This window comes from Pelodiscus sinensis, chromosome 3, assembly GCF_052426305.1.
Source record: "Pelodiscus sinensis isolate ZL-2025 chromosome 3, ASM5242630v1, whole genome shotgun sequence".
Taxonomy (NCBI): Eukaryota; Metazoa; Chordata; order Testudines; family Trionychidae; genus Pelodiscus; species Pelodiscus sinensis.
In genome coordinates, this window is record NC_143054.1 from 40,422,196 (window position 1) to 40,431,351 (window position 9,156).

The following is a 9,156-nucleotide window of genomic DNA, read 5'->3' on the forward strand; positions in this document are numbered from 1 at the left end:
GATCAAAGTCCATCAGGAGAGCATTCAGATTTCCCTGAGACAGTGTCTGTATTTGTCTCAGAGGCTGTCTACACTACAGGCTTCTTGCGCAAGAAGCTTTTTGCAAAAGAGGTCTTCCACAAAAATGCCTTGCACAAGAGCACATCCACGCTACAAAAGCGCATTGCAAAAGAAACGCACTTTTGCACAAGACAGTGTCCAGACTGCATGGATGCTCTCTTGAAATAAAGCTCTGATTGCTATTCAAAGAATAGCCACCAGAGCACCTGTGCTTTTTTTCATTGTCTTTTTGTGCAAAAAAAAGCACCTGTTGCCAGTCCATATGCACCTTTTTGCACAAGAATTCTTGCACAAAAAGGAATTATTACTCATAGAAAGCGGAATACCTATACTGCAAAGACCCCTCTGTTCTTTTGATTTACTGTAAATGTTCTTGGACAAAAACACTCTTGAGATGTGGACACTCTGTGGGGTCTTGCACAAAACTGGCTGTTTTGGGGCAAAAACCCTGTAAGTGAAGACATAGCCAGACTCTGCTACTCCTCTATGGGAGAAGAAGGGTCATTGTCCTTTTCCTGGTGCTTCCTACTAGAAGACACACTTGTCAAGACCATTAGACAATCAAGACCAGTCAATGTTGAAGAAGAGTTCTTAATAAAAGACTCCAGTGGTATCAGAAGCCTATAGCAAAATATTTTATGGACTCATCTGGTATCAAGGGTTGATCTGTGGTATTGGTCCATGACTCCCTAGTGCAGAGGCGGGCAAAAGGACCTCCACGGGCTGGATCTGGCCCTGCCAAGAAGGTGGATCTGGCCCGTAGGGTCCCTGCTACTTCCCTGTCCCCAGGCCAATTAGGCCAATTAGGGCCTGGAGGTGAGGGAGATCATGTAGCCTTCTCCGCTCTGCCCGTTCCCTGCAAGCAGCGTGCAGTGGGGGCAGAGCGGAGAAGGCTTCATGCGCTCCCCTACCCCCTGGCTTTAATTATCCTGGGGGCAGGGGAGCATGTGAAGACTTATCCTACCCTGCCAGGACCACTTGGTGCTTTGAAATGCTATGTGCTGCTTGCAGGGCGATGGGGGAGATCAGAGGAGGCTTCGCGCGCTTCTTCACTGCCAGGCCAATCAGGAAAAGGCCCTTCCTTCGCCCTGCCCCAGCCCTGCAAGCAGTCTGCAGCACTTCAAAGTGCCACGTGCTCCTCGAAGGGAGGGAGGAGGCTTCCCATGGTCCCCTGCCACCAGGCCCTGATTGGCCTGGGGATGGGAGAGCATGGCAACCTCTTCCAGGGCATGGGTGCCTAGTGGGAAGTGGGGTAAAGGAGCTCCTCCACCCCCAGACCAATCATGGTCTGGGGGTGGGGTAGTCCCGCCCCTTCCTGTTTAGGCTCCACTACTTCTGGGGTGGCCAGGGGCTACTACAAAAAATTTTGAAGTGGCCCCTGGAAACAATTATTGCCCACCCATGCCCTAGTGCCATGTCAGAAGGATCTCAGAGCTGCACAGTCAACTGCAGCACAATATATGGAATGGCCATTGAATACAATATCAATAGGATCTGTGTTAGTACCAGCGAGTTTGTGGTTCAGGAGACAATTGTTCTGTCATTGCCTTTTTTGGTGCTGGGTATGGCACTATTGTCAACTCCAGTGCAGAGACTTTTGGTTGAACCAACACCAATACCTGATAAAAAACATGTCAGGCTCTTTGGCAGATACTTTTTTTTGTTCTTCCTTTGTAGCATGGGGCATGTATCATTTTCAGGTTTAAACTACAGTAAGTGGTAGATTCTCTGTAACTCTGAGTATTTAAATTATGATTTCAGGACTTCAGTATCTTAGCCAGAGCTTGTGGGGTATTTTTTACAGGAATGAATAGTGGAAGTTCTGTAACATGCAATGTGTAGGGAACCAGACTAGATGATCATGATAGTCTCTTCTGACCTTGAATCTATAGTCTATAAGACTCCTTCACCAGTTCTGACTTTAGCACATTATGCATAGTGTTTTGGCAAAGGTGAGAATTTTAGCCTCTCTGTTGGTCTTGGAATTTTCTTAACCACTAGCAACAAGGTTCTTCCTCTGTATCAGTTTTTATCTCTACCAAGTTACTGACTACAGGGTCTGTCTTGGCATCAATTTGAGACTTATCTGCTTCTCATGAGGACTTTATAGTGCTGACTTCAGTACTTACTTTAATGCTATAACCTCTTCACAGTGGCTTGATTGTTCAGAAGCCCAGTAAGGCTTTGTGCCCTTGTTTTCAAATGAATATTCTTAAGATTTTGAGCAGTTAGGCTTAAAGAAGCTAGTAGCTTACTATCTCCACCAAGGTGCAGACTTTCTAGGAGGTCATCTAGACTTCCTGCAAAACAGGCATGCCAGTCCCAAGTGTGGGGAAGATCATATGACATCTGGGACACACCACTGTGGCTATTGTTCTGTTGGCCTCCCATGCCTGGTTCCCTTCCTGGGTGGCTGTTTTGGAAACCCTTACGCCCACAGATCTTTATCTCTGGCCCATGATAGAAGATCTCCATGACATCCAGTGACAACGCTATAGGAGCCATCTGTTTTTGAGATCAGACTCCATTCCTCCAGAGTTGTCTGTAAAATGGGAAGAGCCATAACCCAAGGAGATTGTTTTAACATAGTAGAATCTACCAACCCCTATTAATCTTTCTTTTGCCTTGCCAGATTATTCTATAATCTAAGACACATTTTCTCAGTTCCTGATTATTTTAAATCTTATCAGGAGCATCTAAGAAGAATAGCTATATCTATTGGGCATTCAGATGGAGCTTGTACAAGTAATATGCACAAGCTCTTAGACATTCTGTTTTCCTCCCTGGGGAGTTTGCTCCCTTTTAATGAGGCACTATTAGAACTAGCCAATACTTTGATCCCTAGAGCTAAGTGCACAAAACAAGTGCTATCACTTCTCAATGCAAGCATTTGAATGTTTTTATTCTTATCTTGCACCAAACTGTCTAATTATTACAATTCCCAATAAGAGAATGTAATAAGAAAGATTTATATAAAATTCCAAAAAATAAAAAACCTAACAACCCTTAAGAGATTTGTTTTGGGGAGAAAAAATATATCATCTTCTCCTTGCAAATGTGCATATTGAATCAGCAGATGCTTTAACTAAATATGACCTTGGAAATTAGTAAGTAATGTCAAAGTTTACTGAAAAGTTCTCTGAGGACTTGCAATAGAATTTTAAGGTGTTTCTTGCAGAAGATCTCACGGTGGACAAAATTTCTCTCCAGTCTGTGCTTGATGTTAGTGAGGCTTGTTGCATAGTGATAACATCTACAATAACAATAAGGAGAGCATCCTAATCACAAAACTCAGTCATAAATATGAATATTCAACAGACTAATAAGTCTTAATTTTGCTTGTCAAGCCTTATTTTCTAACAAATTCAATAATTTAATGGTTCTCAAAACTTTCTTTCCTCCTTTAGAATGTCTATTTCAGCTTCCTATGGGCTTCAATAACAGCAAAAGCAGTTTTAGAGGCTGCCATTTTATTCATGAAGGCAAACAGCGTTTTCAAGAGTAGACAAAAATTTCAACATAGGAGATTGTCTAATTAAAACTCTATGCCAGCAGTTCATCCTCAGTAAGCCATGAGGAAGCAATCCATCTGACTTCCTGCCTGAGGAGAGCAATATAGTTATCAGCAATTTACTCTCCAATGACCCTACCCCATATTTGAAGACAGATTACCCCATTTCCTCTGTGGTTGGGAATCCTTTATGACAGAGAGATTCACTAAGCACTTTGGGTATGTCTACACTACCCTCCTAGTTCGAACTAGGAGGGTAATGTAGGCATACCGCACATGCAAATGAAGCCCGGTATTTGAATTTCCCAGGCTTCATTTGCATAAGCCGGGTGCCGCCATTTTTAAATCCCGGCTGGTTCGAACCCCGTGCCGCACAGCTACTCGTGGAATGAGGAGTAACGGTAGTTCGAACTAGGAAGCCTAGTTCGAACTAGCTAGTTCGTGCCGCGTGTTCACTAGTTCAAACTAGCGGGGTAGTGTAGACATACCCTTTGAGACTAGGATATTTTATTTAGTTTCCAATTATTATTCAGTTTCATCCTTCCCATTCAGGAACCCTGCTTGTGAGTCGGTGCCTCTTTACGAGCTTCAAACTAATCTATTTAAGTCACAGAGAGGAAGCTCTCCCTCAGCACCAGGGAAGGGATTTTTATTTATAATGCTTTCTGATTCCCAAGTCAAAGTAGGCTCTGAGATATATTTGAGGTCTTCAAAATCTCAACAAGTCACTCAGATATATAAGATTTTGTATAATTTCTCCAGCATTGAGTCTTCCTTCCCTAGATTGTAATACTGGTTTACCTCCCTCAGGGTATGTCTACACTACCCTCCTAGTTCGAACTAGGAGGGTAATGTAGGCATACCGCACTTGCAAATGAAGCCCAGGATTTGAATTTCCCGGGCTTCATTTGCATAAGCGGGGCTCCGCCATTTTTAAAATCCCGCTCATTCGAACCCTGTGCAGCGCGGCAACATGGGGCACGAACTAGGTAGTTCGAACTAGGCTTCCTAGTTCGAACTACCGTTACTCCTCATTCCACGAGGAGTTCGAACTAGCGGGGTAGTGTAGACATACCCTCAGTCTGCAGGATGCCTACTTCCATGCAGCAGTTTTGCCAGGTCATAGGAAGTTTCTAAGATTTGTGGTAGTAAGCCAACATTATCAGAACACAGAACTTCCCTTTGGCCCTGTCGATATTCACCAAATACACAGAGGTAGTACCAGACTACCTGTAAAGTACAGGATCCCCATCTTCCTTTATGTGGATAATTGATTAGTTTGAAGTAGATCTGAACAAGTTCTCTGTGACTTGTGATACACTCCAGAAAATTATGTTAGTTTCAACACAGAAAACCATATTCACTTGAGTCCTATTTAACTCTATGAACTCGACCACTCCTGGAAGGATTTTGGGACATTCATCAGCTGGGTACTGTACTCAAGGGCTGTGTCTACACTGGCACCTTTTTTCCGGAAATGCTTAAAACAGAACAGTTTTCCGTTATAAGTATTTCCGGAAAAAAAGCGTCTATGTTGGCCACGGATGCTTTTCCGGAAAAAAGCCCTGATTGTCATTTTCGCGATTGGGCTTTTTTGCGGAAAAGACTACTGTGCTGTCTACACTGGCCCTTTTCCGAAACAGTTTTCCAGAAAAAGGACTTTTGCTCGAGCGGGAGTAGCATAGTTTTTCCGGAAAAGCAGCTGATTTCTTACAGTAAATCGTCACTGCTTTTCCGGAAATTCAAGGGGGCAGTGTAGACAGCTCACAGCTTATTCCGGAAAAGCGGCTGCTTTTCCGGAATAAGTGGCCCAGTATAGACACAGCCAAAAACTTTCCACTACCACAGTTTGGTCCTGTTTAGGCTGCAGGGCATCATATGTCTATGTGGCCTAATAAACATGCTTTGCCCATGAAGCTTGCAAGGGTAGCTAATGTCAGTCTATTGACTATTCATATACCCCTTAGATATATTAGTCTATGTACCTGCAGCTGTCCTGGCATCTTTGAAGTGGTGGATGGATCAGAATAAAGAATGTGGAGGCATTCCATTTTCTTATGTTCTTCTGTCTAAGATGATTATCACTGACACATCTTTGACAGAATAAGGTGATCACCTGGTGATTTGGTGAACCTAAGCATTATGATAAGAACAAGAACCACCTATTGTGACATTCATAAAGCCTGTCAAACTTTTTCCTTTTTTCCCTGACATCATGGGTCTGTCAGTTTAGAATCAGACCTGCAATACAATCATGACATATTAGCTAAACAGAGTGGAGCAAAGTCCATTCAGCTTTTTCAGGAATTGTAAAACTCTGGAAATTTTGCCTTAGGGAAGGTGTTACTTTCATAAACTTCCATTTTCCAGGTTCCCAGAACCTGTTGACAGGATAATCCGAGAGTCACAAACAGTCTTTTTAAAACAGCATAGTGAACATCAGCTTTCATACCATGGAAAACTTTCAATCAATCTATTTGCAATGAGACATGACAGCAAATGTTCATTTGGTCTCAGGTGGATCATAGCCCAGGTTCATTTTTTTCTGCAGTGGAGGCAGGGATTTGTGTACTTTTCCCTCTCCTCATGGGTGATCTTGGTATTGAAATAAGACCATGTCAAATAATTCTCATAGAGGTGGTCTCATTAAGAAAGTGCTGGTTCACTAGTCTTCATAGCCTTTCTATTTGGCCTCCATGGGTTATACCTCTGTTTCCAGATCAACTGTCCCAAGATTAGTCAGTTATTACACCCCAGACAACCTACATCTCAGAGCATAGTTATTAAGTAGCCAGATCAAGTGGAGAATGTTTGCTCTTTGGCATTTCAATTTTTTTCCATAACATCAGTGGACTAGATCTGCTTATTTAGGCAAGTGAAAACTTGTGTCAATCTGGTCCACCTGTTAGGGTATAATTGCAACCAAAGAAATGAAATGGGACTTTTAACATACCTATTACATTTTAAATTATCAGCTCTTTCTCTAAATTTCCTAACATTTCAGCCAGTAAAACTTCATCTCCCAATTCAAAGCAGATTGTTCTTTCTAATCCAGTGATTTCTAGATTTTTCAAGGGGATTATTCTGCTGTTAGCATTTAACTATTAAAACAATGAGGTGATGTGTCTCATTTTCCCCTTCCACACAGCAGACTTGGTTCATTATAGTTTCTTACTGTAACAAGCTTTACATCTCTTTACAAGTAATAGCTGAGAACAATTATAAGGCTTCTTAACATTGGGTATGGTCACGTTGTAAATATGTCCCATCCTAAGATAGCATGGTCCAATGGCCACAGTTAGTAATGCAGTCCTAGATTCAGGGCAGCACAGTCTAATGGCTAGAGTAAATAACACAGCCCTGGGATTCAGGGCAACACAGACTAATAGCTAGTGTCTCAAGGGTTTGGGGCAGCACCTGGTCCCAACCCAAGGCCCTGTCAGCTAGTTAAGTCCAGCATCTCTTCCCATTCTGTATGTGTGAAACTGATTGTTCCTTCCTAAGCGGAGCACTTTGCATTTGTCTTTATTAAACTTCATCCTGTTTACCTCAGACCATTTCTCCAATTTGTCCAGATCATTTTTAATTATGACCCTATCCTCCAGAGCAGTCACAACCCCTCCCAGCTTGGTATCATCTTCAAACTTAATAAGCGTACTTTGTATGCCAATATCTAAATCGTTGATGAAGATATTGAACAGAGCCGGTCCCAAAACAGTCCCCTGCGGAACCCCACTTGTTATACCTTTCCAGCAGGATTGTGAACCATTTATGACTACTCTCTGAGTATGGTTATCCAGCCAGTTATGCACCCACCTTAGAGTAGCCCCACCTAAGTTGTATTTGCCTAGTTTATTGATGAGAAATTTGTGCAAGACTGTGTCAAATGCCTTATTAAAGTCTAGATATACCACATCCACCGCTTCTCCCTTATCCACAAGACTCATTATCCTATCAAAGAAAGCTATCAGATTGGTTTGACACGATTTTTCTTTACAAATCCATGCTGGCTGTTCCCTATCATCTTGCCACCTTCCAAGTGTTTACAGATGATTTCCTTAATTACTTGCTCCATTATATTCCCTGGCACAGAAGTTAAACTAACTGGTCTGTCGTTTCCTGGGTTGTTCTTATTTCCCTTTTTATAAAAGGGCACTATATTTGCCCTTTTCCAGTCTTCTGGAATCTCTCCTGTCTCCCATGATTTTCCGAAGATGATAGCTAGAGGCGCAGATACCTTCTCTATCAGCTCCTTGAATATTCTAGGATGCATTTCCTCAGGCCCTGGTGATTTCCAGGCATCTAATTTTTCTAGGGGTATGTCTATACTACAGTGCTAATTTGAACTAACTTAGTTCGAATTAGCTAATTCGAACTAAGCTAATTCGAATTAGCGCAGCTAGACTTAAAAACTAGTTCGAATTAGCGTTTTGCTAATTCGAACTAGCATGTCCACACAGAGTGGACCCTGAACAGAGGTTAAGGATGGCCGGAAGCAGTGCCGGCAGGGCATCAGATGAGGGCTTAGAGCGTGGAGATGCTGTCTCAGGCTAGCCGAGGGCTGTGCTTAAAGGGACCCGACCCCCACCCCAGACAGACAGTTCTCAGGGTTCCTCACTTGCAAAGCAGTCCTGGCTTGGAGTGCCCTGAGTGCCCACACGCGGAAGATCACAGCACTCGGCCATCACCCCGGCTGCACTTGCCACAGGTTGCCATCCAGGGGAGGGGGCAATCGGGGGGCTGCAGGAGAGCTTCCACCCCCAGAAGCCCACAGAGCCAGCCCAGTCCTTCCCATCGGGGGAGCGTACCCCATTCCTCCCTCACCTCCTTCCACTTACCCTTTCCTAGCCCCCCTTCCTGATGTGCAAAATAAAGAATAAGTGTGTTCAAAAATAGAATCTTTCTTTATTGAACAAAACTGGGGGAGACTGGGAAAAGGAGGTGGGAGAGGGGAAGAGAGAGGCTGGGAGAGGGGAGGGCAACTAAAATGATCAGGGGTTTGGAACAGGTCCCATATGAAGAGAGGCTAAAGAGACTGGGACTTTTCAGCTTAGAGAAGAGGAGATGGAGGGGGGATATGATAGAGGTCTGTAAAACCAAGAGTAGTGTGGAGAGGATGCATAAAGAAAAGTTCTCCATTAGTTCCCATAATAGAAGGACTAGAGAACACCAAAGGAAAGGAATGGGTAGCCGGCTTCAAACTAATAACAGAAAGTTGTTCTTCACAAAGCAAAGAGTCAACCTGTGGAACTCCTTGCTGCATGAGGCTGTGAAGGCTAGAACTAGAACAGAGTTTAAAGGAAAATTAGATCAAGTTATGTAGGTTGGGTCCATGGAGTGGTATTAGCCAGGGGGTAGAAATGGTGTCCCTGGCCTCTGTTTGTGGAAGGCTGGAGATGGATGGCACGAGACAAATGGCTTGGTCACTGTCTTTGTTCCATCCCCTCCAGGGTACCTAGGGTTGGCTGCTGTCGGCAGACAGGCTACTGGACTAGATGGACCTTTGGTCTGACCCAGTACGGCCATTCTCAGCTCAGGGCTGAGGGTCGGGGGTCTGACCACCCTGATTTTCATGCAAACCTGAT